The 23,453-nt window shown below is 35.1% G+C and overlaps 1 protein-coding gene and 1 non-coding gene across 3 annotated transcripts in view; one reads left to right on the forward strand and one right to left on the reverse strand.

Annotated features, from left to right (window-relative positions):
- The window catches only part of LOC126968890 (tensin), a 183,117-nt gene that overhangs the window by 156,174 nt on the left and 3,490 nt on the right, over window positions 1–23,453 (reverse strand). The window lies entirely within an intron of this gene.
- Window positions 4,937–5,008, forward strand: Trnam-cau (transfer RNA methionine (anticodon CAU)). Its single transcript has one exon. It is a non-coding gene; the product is annotated as a tRNA-Met (tRNA).

Raw genomic sequence — 23,453 nt, forward strand, 5'->3', positions numbered from 1 at the left:
AAATCGCTTTATCAATCTTAATTTTATACTTGGCAAATTGGAATGATAGTGGGAAATAATAAAAGTAGACTTAGTCTCCAACTAAGATTTTTATTGAACTCTGTGTCTTAGCCCTGGTTTAAAATATTGAATAAAAGTTTCACTTTAATAAATAAAAACATGTACATTAAACAAACTAACAAAAACAAACTAAATAGCGTGGAGCACTGGCGCAAATGAGTAATAGTCTATACACTATACTGTCAGCTGCTGCGAACTATAGGCGCCGCCCGACCGTCACGCGACATGCAATACACAGACGAAAAAGTTTGAGACGATGTAATAAAAGTTTCACTTTAATAATTCATAAGTGGCACTAAGTCAAGATCACTTTGTATTTTCGTTGATTAACGCGAGTGTTTCACGTTTAAATAAAAAAGCTTTTAATATAACCAGGGGGACCCCCTGAAAACGACCTCTGGAAAGGTCTTGCAACTTCGGGTTAACTAAAATAATAATAAAATTGTAACTTTTACGCCAAAATCTAATGTTAAAGCACAGTTACAATTGAACGCGTTTTAATCCTTTAAAAGTATTTTATTTAATCAAGGTCACTTTGACAGTCAATCCGTTACGTTGTAGTCTTGAGACAGCAACCCCTCTCGGTCTGATATGACGCGCACAACTTTTGATTGAAACAATATTACGTTTTGTTACCTTATCTTTTACTTATGTTTCTTTCTCCCAACCGATACCGAGTGGTTGTATGTGAGATGACTAGTATAGTTATCTGTCGATACATTCAATATACAAACTAAAATTTTTATAAAGTCTGTGAAAAAGTATTTAATTAGCTCAATGCGACTGCGTTCAATTTAGTAAGTTAATTGATATTAACAATTCATTTACTACAATTTTCTTTTTGAGATTCCTCGTAGGTTTACCAATGAGGCTTCTTTACACAGAGTGCGAGCTAGGTGCGGAGAGCGGGGCCTTTTTCTGTCGCAAAGCTATCCAAATGTATTAAATTTTCTTAGTTGTTAATTCCTCCAATATTCGTCTTTAAACAATTCATCGGCATCCTCAGGAGATGTTGACTCGCCAAACTCTGGCACGAGACTCACTCAGACTCAGAGTATTGGCGGAATTAACACTCAAGAAAGCTCAAAACATTTGGATAATTATGGATTTCCGCAAAATAACTCCTACTTCAATAAATCTGCCGCAAAGCAATAACGTGAAGTACGATTTGTGCTTCGGTCTGAAGGACGCCGAAAAAAAAGAGCCCGCTGAGTTTCTTGCGCCCGTTTTTCTCAGGTATACTTTTTCGTAACAACAGGGATCAAGAAATACGTTGCTGGCCTTAAAGGTCACTGTTATTATGATTCGGTACTGCCGTCAGACTTAACTTGGGAAGAAACTTACTACTTAGCTAATTCCTTCGGGCTTGTAACTTAATTGCACAATTAATGTGAAGTGATTTTATCATTTGAGTCAATAATGTAATGCTCCGTGATAAGCTGACACTGTTTCCTCGCTTCAATGATCTAATTTAGTCCGTTATCACCGCAGAGAAGTTTCTTTCGTAAGTTCCTGCGTCGCGTGTGTGGCAACCATTTTATAGCTTTCAAATATCCGTGATGGTAAGTTTGAGATTATAGTTTTGGAGCTGAGAATTTATTAACGCATGATTCACAAGCGCCTTTCTTAAATGATTTCAAGTAGAAACGTGAGTAGAGTTATATTTAAGGGACTAGGAGAGTATTGTGCTGTCAAATAAAAAAGTCTCACGCATCGATATACCGCGAACAATGTTGTGCATACAGAAGTTTGTCACTCTACCGTTCCGGGAAATGTTTGTAGTTGGAACGATTTAGTATACGTGATTGTAATGCCCAGAGGAGTGACCACGCCATCAGCTCTACATAGAATAGTAATAAGACCTGCTTAGATTTATATCTGAACATGTTACGAGCAAGTACTAAGTTATAATTGTAATGGCTTTATAATTCCATAAAATAGAATATATTACTACAATATAGTAGCAATAGCTGCCAGGACTTATAAAACCAGTGACCAGTGAACAAGACGTTTGTAATAACGTTCAAATATGGACGAAACTCAAAAAATTTTTGAATCTTGAAAAGTCAAAAGTTATTGATATTTAGATCGTTAAAATACAGTAATTGGATACCAACGAATATCCAACGATCTAGAGGGTGCGTCTAAACATAATCCGTGGTTTATTGTGTGTAAGTGTATTAATTGTCTCTCCAATACACAGTTATGATAATAGTAACAAGGCACACTTGATCCCGGATTACAGATTAACACTCTGGGATAATGTCAAATACGGACTCTAATTTTCATTTCTTACAATTGTGTTTACTGTCCGTTGCAATGCAGTGCCGCACAGGATAGTTGATCGGAATTGCGTTCGTCACTTTGAGACATAAGATGTTAAGTCTCATTACAGGCTACTGTGCTAAGAAGCCTGTGACTATAATTTGCTTACGGAACAAATTATGCTTTTATACAATTGAGATTAATCGTTGTAGGGCACATATTTCTATTCAATTTATTCTGAGATGTTTATAATTTTTTTTATGACAATTAGGGACAAGACGAGCAGGACATTCAGCTGATGGTAATACAGTACCGCTCAGGATTCTTTAGAAAAACTCAAAAGCTCTAAGCGGCACAACAATTTTACTAGTATTTTATAAGTAATATGATAAATAAATAAAAATAAAAAAAATTGCGCTCGTCACCTTGAGAGATAAGATGTTTAGTCTCATTTGCCTAGTAATTCGACTAGCTACGGCGCCCTTCAGACCGAAACACAATAATGCTTACACATTATTGATTCACGGCAGAAATAGGCACCGTTGTGGTTCCCATAATCTAGCCGGCATACTGTGCAAAGGAGCCTCCCACTTGCGATAATAGCTGGTATGTCCTAATAGCCGATACTTGCGGAAACTGTTATATATGGCATAGTTTAATATTACAATAATTCAAGTATTCGCTAATTGAACAGCTTAATTGGTGCCACACAATATAACTAATACTATACTACTATGTATATTAATGTAATAAGTAATATATAGTGGAAATAAAAACTTATTGTACTAATAATAAAAAAATAACTAGGACAAGATACATAGAATTGTCATAAACTCATGTATTAATAAAATTTGGTGCAGCCGTTGCAACACAGCTTGTAAATAAATTATTTACTGCTGGTATTTTTCCAGAATTACTTAAACTGTCTATGGTCAAACTTTTCAAAAAGGATGCGACAGATAATATGAACAACGATCGCCCCATCCCATCTCAAACATTCCGGTTGAATCAAAATTATTTTAAGAAGAGTACGCGGTTAAAAAAATTAGACAATTAACTGACATAGATACGGCGCGACTAGTATACTTTAGTTATTTCCATAGTATTATGTCCTATGGCATATTGCTATGGGGCAACGCTGCCGATATTAATACAATATTTGTGCTGCAGAAGAGGGCTATTCGCGCTATTTATAACCTAGGTCCTAGGGAATCATTGAGAGCAAAATTCAAAGAAATTAACTTCTTGACTGTTGCTTATCAATATATTCTTGATAATGAATTGAAATTGAAATGTATGTTCATAGGCACATAAGTGAATTTGCCAGAAACTGTCATAACCATAATGTTAACAGTTAACAGGAACAGACATAAACTGATGATGCCTACTACTCGGCTAAGTCGAGTTAGTAAGTCGTTTGTGGGGCGATGTATATGCTACAACAAGATCCCAGAAAATGTTCAAAAAAAAGGTGTTACGTTATTCAAAAGAATTGTTAAAAAACGTTTGTGTGGTAAAGGTTACTATAACATAAATGACTTTCTTAATGATACCACAGATTGGGAATGGAGCGACCGCCCTCAGGCTATTAAATAATAAGTTTAATTGTACAATGTTACTTTGTAAATGTTACTTTAATTGTAAAACATATTTTTGATGAAAAAATAAAAAAAGCCCGCAGAGTTTGTTGCGCCCATTCTTCTCAGGCCTGAGGCATTCACTTTGGAATGGGTGGTAGTTTTTTTGACTTTCAATAAGTGATTTCACATCCTATTTTGAATAAAAATATTTGAATTTGAATTTGAATTCATACAAAAATATTAGAAGGTTTCAATAAAAAGATCAATATAGTCAAAGAACTAATGATTTCCAAAGGAAATGTCTACAGCTCTGGCGTCATATACGTTAATTAACTAAAACTATATTAACTACCATTAATGAAAATAAACTGACTAGAGCATTATTTTTTGAATTTTCAAAAGCGTTTGACTACTTACAGTATCCCATATTATTAAAAAAAAAATGGAAAAGTTTGGAATTAGAAGCAACAGCTATAAATGGATATCATCATATTAAATTAATAGAAAAAATAAGGAGCAATCTCAAATATCTGTAATGTAGGCAGCAAAAAATACCTTAAAATATATCATTCTAACTTTGAAATCAATACAAATGGAGCACCACAAGGCAGCGTCTTAGGAGCTTTATTGTTTTTTTACTACATAAATGACATTGCTAACAATTTTAACTAAAGATGCTTATTAGAGTATGTCGATGAGATTTCAATTAAAGTAACTAAGGTAAAACTAATGATAGTTTAAAATGCATAAAAAATGGTTGAATAATAAAATAAAAAAAATTAAATATAGCAATATTAAACTTCATTCGTTTCCACAAAAATAAAAAAATCAGTAAACAACATTCAACTGGACATTAAAATATAAATGAAATAATTACACAAATTCTTAGTGCTAGCAGCTAGTACTACATTTCAATTTTAATTGGAAAGAACATGGTAATGTGATATGCAACAAACATAAGTTTTTATATTAAAGTGTAGCCAGCATGTGTGCATAACAATTAGTACCACTATTTCAGATGAAAGCAACACAGCAGAGTGGCGCAGTGGAAGCGTGCTGGGCCCATAACCCAGAGGTCCGTGGATCGAAACCACGCTCTGCTAAGATTTTTTTTTTATTTATTCTTATGTAAATATTGTGTACCTTGCTGATCATCTTTATTTTTTTTTTGCAAAATTATCTAGCTTTCTTACTTCCTTTATTTATTTTATTATAAAACACTACCCATTTTATTATTCGAACCCACGTTTTAGATCTAATGTAAATACGTGTGTAGAAATTATAGTAATTAAACTATAAATTTAATTGCTATAATTTCTAGACACTACCAATAAAATAAAGATATTTTAATTATAAATATGAGCATCAAATTATGTTCTAAACAGCCATAAAATGTAACACACGAAAATTCCCTTAAATTGTAACTCTACCCCAAGCAGTTCTGATGACGGCCACTCCCTATTTTACGACGGTGAGGGTTTGTCCCTCAGGGAAACTAAGCATTGCGTGTTTCGTTCAAAAAAATCATTACATTAATTCACTCATGCCTACAATTAAAATTATTAAAAGATTCACTATATTTCAGTCAATAGTTATCACGACTTTTTATCTATGAATCTTTAATTACAAACTGGCAAAGATTAAATTAATAATTTTATGGTCCTACCTGTTTTGTATCTTAAATTGTAATACTATGTACATTGACACCATTAATTGTAAATTATTTTATTTTATTACGATTTTTGTCTGTAAAAACAATCACTGTACATTCTTCAATACTCCACGAAATATTTTTAAACTAATAATTGTAATCCAGCTTCCTACTGAAGTTATATAAGAGTATTTACTACTGTGACAATACATAAGTATTTGTTGCAATATTTACCGTTATTCCGTTATCCCTCAGCAACTTTTAAATAGTCCAACAATTCGTGCTATAATTACCATATTGTTACAAACAATCACGTATATCAAAAATAAAAAACATAATAACTATACAATAAATACAAGAAACGGACTAATCATGGACGGCCTCATGAACTAACGATCAGTAAAATTGTCAAAATACCATTGCCTTAGAAAATCACTATAGTCTATGCTATAGTGTACCCGTGCCATTGTCACTAAAATCAGGCCGTTAAATTGTAATAAATGAAGTCGATTGACAATGTACCGTTTAATTATAATATCACTAGTGAAATTGTAATATCACCTCTTTGACAATATGCCTGCGAAATATTATATACCATCACAATAATACTGTCCTGACTGACAGATTTATCAGCGCAGATCTCGCACTGAGCTTTAAATTTTCAATTTTGCAAAAAGGTTACTCAAATGATTAAAGCACTAAGAAAGGATTTCTACAAATTATATTAATGGAAGTTCGATATAACTAAGTTGAGAAGTAATATTTCATATACCTGCCAGAGCTACTTATACCATTATTATATTCTCTGACACATTCAAGTGGTTTTTTGCAAGTCATCTAAATAGATTAAAACTTTAGTTACCTAATTAGAAAATCTAATTAATTAATTGTTATTCATGCAACACTGTTAGGTATTCGTGTCAATAGATTTATTGACTGCGTCCAAATAGGGGTTAGGGGAAAGCTAAACTCAGTAAAAGCATCACTAACTGCTTTCATACTAAATAAGTGCAACCATGCTATTAAAATTCATATCCAAATAGCGAAAACATACCTCTAGTCTGACCTGTCGATAAAATAACAGTTGCATTAACTTACTTTACATCTGAGCAAAAGATATTTTTAATAAGAAACGAGTTGAAGACTTACAAATTTAAAACATAACATGAGTCAGCGGTAGGCTTGTATGTTCCGCTTAACAAACACGTGTTCTTTCAATAATACCAGTGAAACGATCACAATTATTTTTAGAATAACATACGAATGTATTTATAATCAGCATTCCCGGTTATAAATCAGATTATAAATGTTAATTATGATTTATGAGCGATATCTTTTACTGACCACCCAAATATATTGAAATTTATATCGAAATGGTTATATTGCAATATTATTCAAGTTTAACCGCATTATATATATATATATAACTTATGGGCTTTTCAACCTCATAACTTTATGGATATGATTGCGTTCTACGTTTCCTCCGTAATCTGTAGTCGGTTTGTCTTTTAACGGCCGTTCCCAATATACTATATATGTATATAAAATATATTTAATATACAATTAACTATATATATATAGTGTATGTCAGTAATTAGCTGTCAATAATCTGAAGCTGTACCAATATACCCGATAAGTCATTCTTATCGCCTTACACTTGGGACGCGTGAATTGAAATTTTCATACAAACTTCTAACGCTGGTAAGCTATACGTCGTCCGATTGACAGACAGCGTGTACGGATAAGGTGAGTTACCGTCGATAAGTTTATTGGGACAGAAAAGTCGTAAAGTAGTAAAAATCTATCCTTTTACTCTTCCTTACATTTCAATAACCTATCGTCTAACATCTAACCTATATTGGACATAACTATGGATAGATAATATTTGTCATCAAACGGTGAAAGCAATGTATCTGTAACTAGAGATACGTTATTGAAAACGGCCGTTAATCTATGACATCTCCCTCACGAGCCTGGCTATATAAGTATTTTGCTGTTTGTTTGTCTGTCAAGTTGAGCAATTCATCGGCTATATATTATGCTGTGCGTGTACGCGTGACGTCATTGAATTTCAACATTAAACAAACAAAGCCGCAAGGGAACACACACATGCATTTTGTTCCCATTTCCCGAGCAAACAATTATCATTAGATTCATTTGGATTCCAAATGTCACGATTGCATTACATTTTACAGTTTCATTCGACATGTCTCGTGTTCCCTACAAGTCCCCGCCAGACTGTGCGTCAGTGATAGAGCTTGCGACCAGTCGGCCCCTATACGTCAACATTTAATTTAATTGAAATACTTCAAATGCAACAGTTAACGAAGATTAATTGAGTTTTGATTAAAATTTTAAGATCTGAACAATAAAGCGGTCTTCTTGGTTCTTTGGCAATATAAAACTACATTGTATTAACTTAAATTTTTATGAACCTTTCCACACCACTCTAGGCAGATATTAAATATACAAATGATTTAAGTTTTCTTTAGTGTTGATTCCGCCAATATTTGTTTTTAAAACAATTCGACACCTGGTCTCGTGCCAGATTTTGGCGAGACAACACGTCCTGAGGATGCCTCGTGTAGAGGCGAATCACGTGTCGAATTGTTTTAAAAACAAATATTGGCGGAATTAACACTAAAGAAAACTTATATCATTTGTATAATTATGGATGTCCGCAAAGTAACGCCTAATTCAATAAATTTTCAGATATTAAATAATTCACAGTAGTATCTAGGTGCTAGTGCTATATAAAAGTGTATTAAGGTACGTAGAATAAAATAGTCACTGAATTAATAACGGATGTATACACCGTAACTTCACATATCAGAAACCTATCTTTTTATTTTTGAAGTTATACTTCTTTAGGCGCGTTATGAAAAAATGATGAGAGTGAAATTTAAAGATGCGCACGCATCACTGTAAGTTGTAACACAAAAGTAATAGATTGAAGTTGGTTCCTAAAAATTTCTGACGTTTGCCTCATAGGTACGTAATTTTTTTTTATTTCTTCGTCCATTATTAGGACAGGCAAAGGGTTGCAGCCCATACAGCCAAGCCATCTTTGCAACATTTTTACAATATTGTTCTTTCTACAAACATAGAATATCACGAGGAATAAATAATTTTAAGGATTTTTGCTTTGTTAGGCCAAAGAAGTATAACTCTTGCATGCATACATAAGTATCTATACACACACACTTTTTTTGTATATCTGTGTCTCCTGGCTCCTCTAATGGTTGGCTAGTTTCAACAGGACTTTAAATTGGGAAACAAACAAAACACTTCAATATGTTGATCTTCTTAATAATTTATTTCTTAATCATAGTAACTTCTCCTAACCCTCGTATAGTATTATTGAATGTTCCCCTGGCATGACATATTGATGGGTCTGCGTGTCATCGCCTGAGATAACGGGCGGTGGGATGACTGACAGAGCTGGTGATAGCCGGGTCACGCCTCTCATGAGAAATGCTATAATTGTTCAGCGGTTTGCCAGATGCATGCATGTGATGCGCTAATGTCGATTTCAAGAGCTTCATGAAAAATTGGGATATTTTTTAACATATTTTTATCGCGAATACCTTTTTTATTTGTTAGTTAATTTCTTGTTTTACTCAATTTCACATATATCAAGCTCACATTTGTCTTATATTTACAATTACAAGTAGGTAATGATTAACTAAAATAAGAGTGGAAATGAATTTCTTACTGCTTCTAATTTCAGCTCAACTATCCGAAGTTTTGATAAACCGTTCTAAATGAATGAATTAAAGACATTAATGCGCAGAAGATAACAATAAGGTCTCTTTGGTGGAGAGCAATGGGGGGGGGGGCATGCGTAAATCACATGCAGTTCACAATAGTTTTTATTTCATGTAGGGGTAATTAGTACAAAACAAGGTATGGGGGTAAAACCGGGACATGGCCGTAACACTCTTAAATTAATTTCAAAATTCCGCGCGCTTTGTCCGTGCAGTTAGCCAACTTGAATAGTTTGTCAACAGAAGTTTGTTGGCCAGCGCGCGTGAAATAGAAGTATTTGGCACACCAGATCCAGTGACCATTGGGAGTAATGTCTGACATGCAAAAAATGGGCTCATGAAGGCTGTACAGGCTGGGAACGGAACAGGAGCTGGACCAATTCAAAGTGCTTCAGATGTCAGGGGTAAGTCGGGTATAAAATAAGAGGGAACCCGGCTTTGGTACAAGCATGGGGCAAAAGCGTTAAACGGAATGGATTAGATGTGTATATTTTTTAATATTCATATTTGTTAAACAATTAACCTCATTGTTAAACTTAAAATAGGAGTAGTCTTACTAAACGAATTTTAATAAATCCGATTTGTATTAATTAAAATGTACTTTTAATTGATCTTTCCCACTTTCCCCTAGCAAAAATTTTCTCAGATTGCAGGCTGTGTTGATATATTATACGTAGAAAAGATATATTTTTTTTACATATCAAACGATAAACAATTATTACAAATAGTGAACCGCTGCCTTAAGAGGTACTTACTTATCTCAGGTGTGGTTTCAGTTTACATGACGAGGTCATTTTCGACACAAATTATTGATAATAGGGAACAAAATAGTTTGCATTACAATAGAAAATTCTTATACAAGGGCGGAAAGTCTTTAATAACACCCGTGTATCAAACGATGTTTTCAAAAAACAAATCAGAGAATTAAATATGTTTATTTCAATATGCTTTCAGAATTTGGCGAGTTTTTGTTACGTGTTGTATATCTATCTTATATTATTATATATATGTATGAAAACTCCTCGCCAATTTCCATTTCAATCGACTTTTAATTTTAAACTGTAAAAGTAATGATCGAACTCGTAAAAGAAAGACTCGATCGTGTAAAAGAAAGATAAGACCTATGCAATAGATATAATTTTCAAATCATAATTAAAGCCTCTGAAAATAAGTCATGTTTAATTTAGACCTTGTAGTTATTATTTTCCAATTGTCCATTCCACTTCTCTAACTGCCACAGCCTGTATTGGCATACTTGGCGTCGATATATCGAGCGACGTTCAGTTCCGTGGTCACTTGGAAGAGAAGGCCAAACTGGCCTCAAAAAAGCTTGGTGTACTCAGTAAGGCGAGACAGTACTTCACTAAAAGTCACCGCCTGCAACTTTATAAGGTGCATTTTCAGCCTCACATGGAGTACTGTTCTCACCTCTGGGCGGGTGCTCCCCAGTACCAGCTTCTTTCATTTGACCGCATACAACGAAGAGCGGCTCGAATCATCGACGATCAAGTCATCTCCGATCGGCTTGATTCTCTAGCATTGCGTAGAGATGTGGGTTCTCTCTATATCTTCTACCGCATTTATCACGGGGAGTGCACAGAGAAGCTGTTCGGGTTGATTCCAGCGGCCGAATTCCACCACCGGACATTACGTGCAAAGTACCATCCGCATCACGTAGACGTCTGGCATTCCACAACCGCGCGCTTTATTCGAAATTTCTTGCCTCGCACAGCCACTTTGTGGAATCAACTACCGGCGGCTGTCTTCCCGAACAGATACGACTTAGGGACCTTCAAGAAAAAAGCATACTCCCACCTTAAAGGCCGGCAACGCATTTCTTGACACACCTGTTGTTGCGGATGGCCATGGGCGGTTGTCTCACCTCTCCCCATCCCGTGAGCCTCTTGCCCGTTTGCCCCCTCTCATATAAAAAAAAATGTTTTTGTGTTAGGTAATTCTATTAATATATATGATACTGAATGAACTAATTACAATAACATCTCAACAATCTGATGTTGCATATTTCGTATATCTGGATACAATTCGATATCCAGTTATATTACCATCAGGTATAATATATTCTGTGAGTACATAACTATTGATGCAAGTATTCAATTCGTTATTAACATTTTTCCAATCAATAGACATGTCATATAAAACAACTACTAATAACTTATATCAATGACCAATTTTTAGATTTTTCACATACAGAAGCCGACAACGTTTGAACAGTTCAGACCCCCCACGAAGTAAATCAACAAGCAATGTAAAAATACTATTTTAAGGCGTTGATTATTTAGTAGCTAGCTGCAACATATAGAAGGACAATGTATGACTAAGTTACATAAATAGATACTATTTGTTAGTTCGAGGGCAACATACACTTAACAACTGCTAACTGGTTGGTGAAAAATAATTTAAAATGGCTTTTGGCGAAACCATTTAAGTAGAGCATTTACATTTAGCTACACTTAAGCCGATTGCAATTTATGGTTTCAAATAATCAAGTAATTCAATACAAGGATTAAAAGTATCAAGATCTAGCAATTCGTACGTGCACTCGCATCAGTCACTCGGCTTATGTTGGCTACCTGTGTGTTACAGGAGTGGGACACGCCAGCACACTACATACTAAAAAAATTGTCATGTTTTTAAGTGATAGCCCTAGCTTCTGGGATTAATAACACAATTAAAATTTGAAAACAAAATTTATGTACGATGCGGGACTGTTTAATTAATCCCAGAAGTGAGGGTTAACACTTTTAAACATAAGAAATTGTTTAGATTTGCAAGGGCAACATCTCAAGTCGATTTCCTAATATGCAAATATAACTGTAGAGTAGATCCTGTAGATGATGCCACAACCTGAGAGTTGAACAGAGCATACAAAATTTATCAACGATACGTCACTAGAACGGTTGGCTCAGTTGGAAGAGCGCCCTCACGGAACGTTTGTATATTATATGTTTGAAAACAAAATTTATGATCCATGCGGGACTCGAACCCACGTCTTCCGGCGTTCCGTGCCGGTCCTCTAACCAACTGAGCCAACCGTTCGAGTAGCGCATCGTTATAAAATCTTGTATGCTTTGTTCAACTCTCAGGTTGTAGCTTCATTTAAAGGATCAATCAGAAAAAAGATAATTGCTCTTGTATATATAAACAATATGTTATGTTTTTAAAGTGATAACTCTCACTTCTAGGATTAATACACAAATAATATTGAAAAAAAAACAACATTTTATGGCTACCGATAATAAAAACACGCAACACATAATATTATTACGTAGCCAACCAGTTTTTGTAATTATAAAGATTTTGTATTAACTTACGTGGTAAAAGCGAAAGCAATTTGTTTTAAATGATTTATGGATAGACATATTGTTGTTAAATAAATTGGTAGCACCCTTCATAGTTCCACAGGGGTTCCAATACAATTGCCATATTTACGTTACAACTTGATCACTTTTAATATCGCGCAACCTTTCAACTCAAGCATATGGAATGGTTGTAGAACGTAGTCAAGCTGTTTAGCGGTCGTATTGTTTACAGTTTAGACTCATATATTATGGGACTGCACTCGAGCTCAAGAATAGTACCCACACACCAGGTGCAGCTATTTTTGTTCGCCTGTTTTTACGTTCAGAGCAATAAATTATAACTTTGAATACAAGTTGCTCAAAACTTTATAAGAAAAATTCTAAGTGTTACAATTTGTATACAGTTGATGTAGATTTATATTTAAGTAAAATCTTCTCGTCCCAAATATCACAGTGTCTGCAGACGCAGGTTTTCAACCAGTGTGTGCTGCCAGTGATGACTTTCAGTACGCAGACGTGGTCGCTAACTATAGGCCTTATGATAAAGCTCATGGTAGCTCAGAGGGCAATGGAGAGAGCTATGCTCAAGAGTTTCCCTGCGAGATCGTATCAGAAATAAGGAGATCCGTAGGAGAACCAAATTTACCGACATAGTCCAAATGATTGCGAAACTGAAGTGGCAGTGGGCAGGGCACATAGTTCGACGGACAGATGACCCTTGGGGCAGTAAAGACCTCGAATGGCGACCACGTACCGGAAGACGCAGTGTTGGTAGGCCCCCCACAAGATGGACCGACAACCTGGTCAAGATCGCCGGAATACGTTGGATGAGGGCAGCGCAGGACCGATCGTCGTGGAAGTCATTCAGCAATGGACGTCTTCCAGCTGACGATGATGATGATGATGATGTTTAAGTGTGGTAATGTTTTTAATGATAAGATGTCTCTAAATTATAACGCCCTGGAAGTTTAAGACGCCTTCGTAGGTAAAAAAAACTGTACGAGCTCGGTCACATTAATTAAAAAAGTTTAATCATAATGTGAGTTTTGCATAATAGGATAAAAAGTAACTGAAACATTAGGGATTGTAAAATATGGTTAAGAATATAACATTTTATCTCCAATCCTTTGGGGAATGTAGGGTAAAGAAATTATAGGATAGAAGCAGACGGTCAATTCTCAGAGGGCCGGCCGGTTCATAAACAAAAGGGTTTTTAAAATTATTTAATGTGCTGGGTACGATATTGAACCTACCTGGAATTCAATCCGGCTATTTAATAATATTGATTTTACAATACATTTAATGTCTTATTCAAATATGTATATCTTAAGTTGCATTATTCTGAGTTTTCTTGTTTTTTGTTTTTATTTTTTTAAATGAAAAAAAGGGACGAGACGAGCAGGACGTCCAGGTAATTGATTCTTAAAAACTCAACCCTTAAAACATAACATGTTAAGTCTCATTTACTCAGTAATTTCAGTAATATTTCGGCGCTCTTCAGACCGAAAAACAGTAATGTTTACCCATTACTGCTTCACGGCGGAAATAGGCTCAGTTGTGGTACCTATACTTTAACCGGCATCCTGTGCAAAGGAGCCTCCCACAGGTAAATCTGTTACGCTTTCACACCCAAACCATTCTGGCGATCATCAGGACACATCCTGCTCACACGGTGTTAGGAACAGGAACTCAGCTGCGATATAGGGGACATTATTTCAGAAGCATTAACAAAATCCGACGTATAAGTAGTGCACTATAATTCAGTGATGTAATCATCATACTTACTTGTCATGTAAGTACTTAATTTACGTTTCACACTTAAATTATTTTGTTTTTTTTAACAACATCCAATGAATTCTTTCTCCTCTCGAAAGCATAATGAGTAATTATTTTGTTTCGGTCTGAAGAGCGCCGTAGGCAGTGAAATTACTGGGAAAATGAGACTTAACATCACTTAACATCTTATGTCTCAAGGACGAGCGCAGTTGTAGCGCCGCTCAGAATTTTTGAGGTTTTTCAAGAATCCTGAGCAGCACTGCATTTAAAAAAATGTTATGTTAATATGGTGTATATATGATGGTGTCCCGACACGACAGCAGCTCATATAGCAGCTGGTCTGCTGGTCGGCGTGCTCCTCGAGGCGTGATATTTTTTGCAGAGGCCGCCTGTTTTGCGGTGATCGTGTTAGTCTGAGCAGCGACACAACTCTGTAATTCTATACGCCCTTTATGCAGATAACTTGCTTTGATATGGAACTCAACACTCACTGCGACATTGAAGTTTGTTTATTTTATTTATCAATAACACTGACTCCATTACAATGTAATAATACGTTCTCCCCATCTTGGTAATTTCAAGTTATCGACAAGAGATGGTTGCAATACGAAAATCTTTTATTTTTGCTTGAGTTTTATTTTTGAAGTTATACTTCTTTAGGCGCGTTATGAAAAAATGATGAGAGTGAAATTTTAAGATGCGCGCGCATCACTGTAGCACAAAAGTAACAGGATGAAGTTGGTTCCTAAAATTTTCTGATGTTTGCGGCAAAAAAAATTTAAAAAAAATTTGAGTTTCAGTTCTAAGTGTGGGGAACCCCCAAAATTTATTGTTTTTGTCTATTATTGTATTGCGATTCACAGAATACATCTATTAACCAAGTTTCAACAGTATAGTTTTATAGTTTCATACAGACGGACAAACAGACAGTCAGACTTGACGGGGATCCGTTTTTGCCATTTGGCTACTTAACCCTAAAAAGCCACAGATTATATTACTCACAGGATTTAAACTAAGATCATATATAATAACTAGCTGACCCGGCAAACGTTGTTTTGCCAAATAAATTATTTTAGGAGTAAGACCGTTTCTTGTACATTGCAACATTACTTTATTTTTCTAAAATAAAAGATTTTTTCTAGAATTAACGTAGCCTAAGTTACTCCTTATTACATCAGCTACCTGCCAATAAAAGTCCCGTCAAAATCGGTACAGCCATTTCAGAGATTAGCCGGAACAAACAGACAGACAAAAATGGTAAAAAATGTTATTTTGGTATATGTAACGTAATATATATTCACTAGTGGACCCAACAGACGTTGTTCTGTCGGAAATTTCGGACACACGTCTTAAATTTGAAAAATCGGTCCAGCTGTTAGAAGGAGTCCTCTAAAATACACTATATGGACGGAATTGAGAATCTAAACCAATCTCAAATTCACTGGAACACATAAACAAATCATTAAAATCGGTCCAGCCGTTTGGGAGGTAGTTTAATTGTGAATCAAAATCATTCTCAAATCCACCTGAAGACACACACCAATCTCAAATTCACTGCAACACACAAAAAAAATCATCAAAATCGGTCCAGCCGTTTAGGAGGTTGTTCAATTGTGAATCTAAACCATTCTCGAATCCACCTGAATACACACAGAAAGTTTCATTAGAATCGGTCCAGCCGTCTAGGAGGAGTTCAGTGACATACACACGCACACAAGAAATATATAATGATAAAGATAAGCAGCTTATATACCAAATAAGAAATTAAAGTGCAGAGAAACTCATCGCCACACCTTCACTCAACCCAAATTGTCTTCTAATATAGAGTAATTAGTATAATTATTGCACATAGTGTTTTTCTCTGAGCACTGCGTTATAAAACGGTCAAGGCGAGCATAGTTTTTCGTCTCTCCGCCACTAATGTTTGCGAGGTACCTAATTGTAGCTCAGTTGAAGTGCAATGTTGATCGTAATGAATACGAGAACGGCCCGCTCCCGTTCATTAGAAGTTTCGGTACCTACCTGTGATACTCTACGCTTCCGGTCAAAGTCGAGTACCTACCTACCTACCTACTTACGTCGGTTCCTGTTTTGCGCAACATCCGCTCGCAGCCACGAATATGTACATGTTTTGTTCAGAAACAAAAGAATGTTAACAATTTGTTATGTTTTTAAAGTGATAACCCTCACTTCTAAGATGAACACACAAATAAAATTTGAAAACAAAATTTTATGAAGGATACGAATGTAAAATTTTATTTTCAAATTTTATTTGTGTACTAATAACCCAGAAGTGAGGGTTATCACTTTAAAAACATAATAAATTATTTAGATTTGCAAGAGCGATATCTCAAGTCAATTTCCAAATATGCAAATATTAGGGTTGAGCACGTTATAAACTGTAAAGTTGATCCTGAAGATGAAGCCACAAGCTGAGAGTTGAACAAAGCATACAAGATTTTATGACGATACGTCGCTCGAACTGTTAGCTCTGTTGGAAGAGCGCTGATACGGAACGCGACAGGTCACATCGTTTATAAATTTTGCTTTCAAATTTTATTTGTGTAAAAGAATGTTCGTTAGCCAGCTTTCTGCGGCGCAGTGCTGCCAGCTTACGAAAGAGTCTAGATAGGTATCAATGTGCGATACGGTCCCAACATTTAAGTAACGAATCATTTTAGTCACGGGTGATACTTTCCTTTTACAAATCTCACAAAAACTATTGTTGTGAAACAATACTTGTACTCTATTTATATTGATGTAGCAACAACCACTTTTCTCACGTATTTATTATAGTGACAATTTGATCACAGAATCAATTTTTTGTTAATTTCATAGGTTTTTAATTTTCTACAGTATAAGTAGTTTAGTTACTATTCATAACATGAAGTACGTTCCGGTGGAATTCCCGACACTTTGACAATTCTAAACAATTTGTTATATTTTAAAGGGATAACCCTCACTTCTGGGATTAATTACACAAATAAAATTTGAAAACAAAATTTAATTTAAAATTTGAAGCCAGAACCTAAAAGTTGAACAAAACATACAAGATTTGTCAACGATACGTCGCTCGAACGGTTTGCTCAGTCGGAAGAGCGCTCGCATTGAACGCGAGCGGGTTGGAGTCCCGCATCCTTTATAAATTTTGTTTTCAAATTTTATTATGTACTTTGACAATTGCCAAAAAAATACTAAATCGTGGTGACCCGTCAATATTCATATGAATTTAATAGACAAAGTCTTAATATTATAACAAATGAATGGCCAGGGACGTGTAGTACGTACGTACATTGTATCTGAGTATCTTAAACAATTGTTGTAACATAAATAAAGCTCCGTAAACGACTCACCAGACGACGCACATCAATATAAACAATACTTAAGTGATGTGACAAAGGGGTTCGTCAATCATCGGATGAATGTGGATTAAACCCAATCCCAGACACGCACACTGCGCAGGCGCACCGCGTAACAGACATGCTCCCTCAGGAATGCGCACTATACCAAAGCTTCACATTTATGTTCAAACTAGCCGTTCCCGCCCGCTTCGCTGGATGAATTTTAAAAGGAAATTAATTATACAATGAAAAAATAAGTAGCCATAAACCATCTAAGATAAATTTCGCATCGAATGGTGGTAGTTTCATGTCGATACGATCAGTGGTTTAGGCGTGAAAGAACCTCAAACAAAGACCATTTTCAGTACAGTATATATAGATAGATTCAAATTCAAAATAGGATGTGACATCACTTATTGAAAGTGAAAAACTACCACCCATTCCAAAACGAATGCCTCAGACCTGATAAGAATACGCGCAACAAACTCAGCGGGATTATTTTCATAAAAAAATATGTTTACAAAGTAATATTGTACATTGTAACTTATTATGTAGTAGCCTGAGGGCGGTCGCTCCATTCCCGTCTGTGGTGTCATTAAGAAAGTCACCTATGTTATAGAAACCTTCACCACATAAACGTTTCTTAACATTTCTATTGAATTCCATAACACATTTGTTTTGAACATTTTCTGGGATCTTGTTGTACAAGCATATACTATCATCACCCCTTAAAATACTTACTAACTCAACTTAGCCGAGTATTACGCATATTAAGTTTATATTATTTCAATAAATTAAAACATAGAAATACTAGTTAGTACTTACATTATTTCAAAAGCATAAACTTCAAGTAACTTTCCGTTAAAAGGTCTTAGTTATTTCATTCTTAGATTATCGACAACATAACGTTAAATTAAAACAGAACAAACCACGATTTACTCTAATGCTATCAAAGAGGCCGCTATTATGAAGTCTCGTTGTATGTTGGTAATGAAGCAAACACTCCACATGCATCTACATTCCCGCACATGCGTCTAATAAAATATGTATTAATGCCCCAGTTAGATGCATAACTGAATAAATGAATCTGGTAATTATATAAAGTTGTTTTAACTAGCGTAGTTTAAAACTTTAAATGATACTTAAATTTAAGTTTTGCTGTAACATAGTTTGTATCTACCAATACCTTGTCTCTATCATACATTGTCTTCACATCCGCAAAAATTGATTTAACAATGATTTATTTTTACACGCTTTTTATTAGCTTCACTCGTATGTATGTTTGTTTGTAACCGACACATTTGGGCGCGATTTTGACCCACTACAGTACACTACAATTATTCCATTTTTCAATTTGCTAAATAATATTTTCGTTAATTTATATATTTTTCATCTAGCGTCTATAAGACAGGAATTGATGTTAATTTTAAATTTATTTTTTATTTTTTAGTTCGGTTTCCTATTAAAGCGCGTTTTAATTTTTTTTAACTACTATTTATATTATTGTGTGACACTCACAAGGGCCTGTAATAGTACTTATGCTATAAATTACATATAGCTTGCTAATAGTCTGATTGAAACAAATATTTTGACTTTAAACAGAGATGATTAGGCTTTTGATAACACTCCGGAGAGACTCCAACTATATACCGAGGCGAGCTAAACACGCGAACCCTAAGGGAAATGTAAACGCGACGTCCAAGATCAACCTGGCGGCAGGCTGTCATTGATGAAGCGAAAGATAAGCGATTGAGATGCTCTGTGGATGGCCAGCTCTGCTCCAGCTGGGGGTGACAAGTAAGTTATAAGTCAAGACAAAAATTGAGGCAAAGACGAGCGTCGATCGCTGATTTCTGGTGGATTGGTATACATGACGATTAATAGCAACGGACTACGGGTTCTTCCCCCAACAAACACATTACTTAAATGAGTAGCGTAAATAGCAATTTGACTGTTCCAATCAGAGCCGTGTACAAACTTTACAGCGGTAAATGACATACATCAGATAAACATGAACATAGAATTGCCTCGAAACTATGAATGAACATGTTTGTGTGGAGTGTGGACCAATTTAGTATCGGTTGACAATGAACTTGGCGTATTGTTTGCGGCGGGCTGGCGGCTTCTCGGGCCGTGTGGGCGTCGCGCAGGTTCTTGCGTAAGCTTCGGGAAGCCAGCGAGTTCAGTTCAGGCACTGACCTCTACTGTATACCACTGGACGCTGTCAACGTGCTTTTGTGTCTGTTTGATATTCGCCATTTTGGCGCTGTTGGCCATATAGCGAGAGTCTGCGGTACCGTACCGTTTAGTAGGTCATAGATGGTGGGAAACTATTTACAAAAAAGATTGTGTACCTCATTACGTTGATTCTTGAAGTATAAATGACAAGGAAAACGAACGAAATTAATTTAAAATGTAAAAATATTGTACGTTCCTTCGCGGCCATTTGTATTAAACGTCAAAATTAGTTCTGTGGACTCTCGCGAGCGGCGCTTCAAATAGGCACTAAAAATTTGTTGTCAAACATAGGTAACAGCCTGTCCAGTGGTATTTATACAGTTCAGAGAGTTCAGGGCAACCCGCCGTGTATGTGTCAAGTGACAACGCACTGAACCCGCGGACACATTAGCATTGTACCGTTAACTCGTGTCATAGCGACCTAATGATGTAGCACATACGAAACAATACACGTATAACAGAATATTGAATATTAACTTGACAAACATATACGTTATTAGAAAACAAGTGGTTCCTACTTAATACACGAGTTGTGAATGCTAAATATTGTTCACGAGCTTTCGAACGCAATTTCGTTTGCGTGGCGGAAAACGGATACATAAGCGGAAAAAAACGCACAACAAACAAAAAATGAGATGGAATGAGATAATTTTTTTAAGTAAAAACTTTTAAGATGAGATAAAAATCTCTGGACTCGCGACACCGTTACGAGACTCAGCTATAGTGTGTGCATATATGTATGTACATATAGCAGACCGCGAACTCGTCTAGATAAATAAAATGTAAATATATTATTATTATATATTACTAACTGATACCCCGCAACTTCGTCTGCTAAAAGAATACTCATAACATAATACGCTGTCGCAACACCTATTGCAAATAATTATGTGTTCTGCAAAACCATGAATACTTTTCGCAGCACACGCGATGTAAAAAATATTTGAAGTAATTTTGTATACACCTCGGTTTACATTATTTGAGTTTTAGTAAGGATTCCTAATTTAAAAAAAAATATAATATAGACTATATCACCCGGGGTTAGTGTAGCTTTCCATCAGTGAAAGAATTTTTCAAATCGGTTCAGTAGTTTCGGAGCCTATTCAATGCAAACAAACAAACAATCAAATTTTTCTTATTAATAATATTAGTATAGAAATTTTCGAATCAAAATTCTATATTTCCTATTTTAGTTACCATGAACCCATAGTTTCTATTTTACATTGTAATAATTTTAATGATAATGATGATGATACAAGAGTTGTAGAAATTGTTAACGATGATTCATAAAAGAATATTAAATGTATTTTAATAAATTATAATTCATAAATAAAATGGAATTCATAACCCAATAACCCCCATCTAAATATATCTAACGCGCCAAAATAAGTTTTCACTCCTGTCGGCACAAACACATTTTTTTTTTATTATTTTTGTAACTGCCATCAGCAGCTTTAGCGACTTTAATCAGTTCCTTAGAGTTTAGTGGAAAGATTTGTATTACTCTAATGAGACTTGCTTTCTTTTTAGTTTCCTCACGACTTGAGAGGACTCAAGCACTTTAGTAGCCAAGGGATTTGGGTGAGTGGTTTTTTATTTCCTCCATATGGTGGGCATGTCCAGATAATGATGTATCTAGTCACTGCGAGCAAGCCAGACTATTATGTTGCTGCAACTAGCAGTTCCCGATAGTTGAATGCCATAGGTCCACACAGGTTTGACGGCTGCATTGTATAGAAGTAATCCATTTTCTATGGAGTGAATTGAGTTCCGTCCCATTAGCCAGTACATATTGAAGTACGAATGAGATAAGAATGAAACTTAAGCAAGCTGATCACGTAAGGAGTGTCTTAATTGAGACTAATGGAGACACAGGAGGCCCTCAAGCAGAGAGGAGGGCACTACCGTCATCAGTGGTCACGTTAGCTCACATAATATGGAGTTTCCAGTTCTGCCAACATACTTAAAGATCAGGAAGTTTGACAAAAAATCGAACGTTCTTTTCTCTTCATATATCTTGCTTGTGTCAAAAACTACGTTAACACTAATAAGAGGCTTTACTGTCTAACTAAAAATTTAAATTTAGTTTAGTATGAAACGTGCAGTGATTTGGCAGTTGTGAGTTTGAAATAGTAGTAATTACAGTATTCCGATTGGCGTCGGAGTATAATCCAGCTAAGTTTGAAAGCGAACAGTTGCTTAAAACGTAGTGGATTTCGGCTAACTCCTTGTTTGTGTTCTGCCCTGAAGTCAATGATTATTACAATTATTATTATTATAAATTGATATTTATCTTCAAAACATTTCAAACACTATTCATTAAATACGGTTTACTTTGTAATCACGTTCTTCGTGTTCTTTTACTTATTTTAAATCCGTAGGTACATTCTATAAATAGCGCATAAATATGTTATATATATGTTCTTTAGTTATTAATTATTATGTAGTGACATCGTGACCATACTTCAGAAAATCAATACGTATATAAATTAATAACATTACAAATGGGTTAATGTGACGACAAGACATTTATTCTGTATTTTTTATACATGAACAAGATCTCTAGGTATAATGTACGTCATGATCCGTTACAATTATTTTGATTTTAGAAGTAAGGGGTAGCTGAGAAAATCATAATTTATCTCACTGAATACATATTCGCGGATAAAAAGGGGCCAAGTGCGTGTTGAACTCGTATTAAAACAAACTGCTTACTAGATCTCGTTCAAAACAATTTTCGGTGAAAGTTTATATGGTAATGTACCTACATCATATATTTATTTTCGTTTTATCATTCTCATATATTAGACGTTACAGGGGGGAGGGGGGGCACAATTTACCAAATTGGAAGTGTCTCTCGCGCAAACATTTCAGTTTAGAAAAATATGATATTAAAAACCTTAATATTATTTTTGAACACCTGTATACATAGATACTATAGACGTATGGGTTAGAGGAAAAATTTTTTTGAGTTTCAGTTCTAAGTATGGGGAACCCCCAAAATTTATTGTTTTTTTTTTCTTTTTTTTGTGTGAAAATGTTATTGCGGTTTACAGAATACACCTACTTACTAAGTTTCAACAGTACAGTTCTTATAGTTCGGAAAAAAGTGGCTGTGACATACAGACGGACAGACAGACAGACATGATGAATCCATAAGAGTGATTGTGAATTTGGGTGATATTAATTCAACTTTTTATGATTGACACAAATTCTATGATTTTTGAAATGTCTGTTTGTCTTTCTCTCTGTCTGTGTGTACTTTTATAACACAAGAATTGCTTGCACGATCTTTATGAAAATTGGTGTGTGATCATGTGATTGGCTAATGCATAGACTATTATAACTACACAAGCAATAATTGTTATTATTCCGTTTTTTGCCATTTGGCTACGGAACCCTAATGATCGTTTTCCTGTTTACTTAAACGTGAATGGCAAATGATTATACCCGTA

This window comes from Leptidea sinapis, chromosome 17, assembly GCF_905404315.1.
Source record: "Leptidea sinapis chromosome 17, ilLepSina1.1, whole genome shotgun sequence".
NCBI classification, from domain to species: Eukaryota; Metazoa; Arthropoda; class Insecta; order Lepidoptera; family Pieridae; genus Leptidea; species Leptidea sinapis.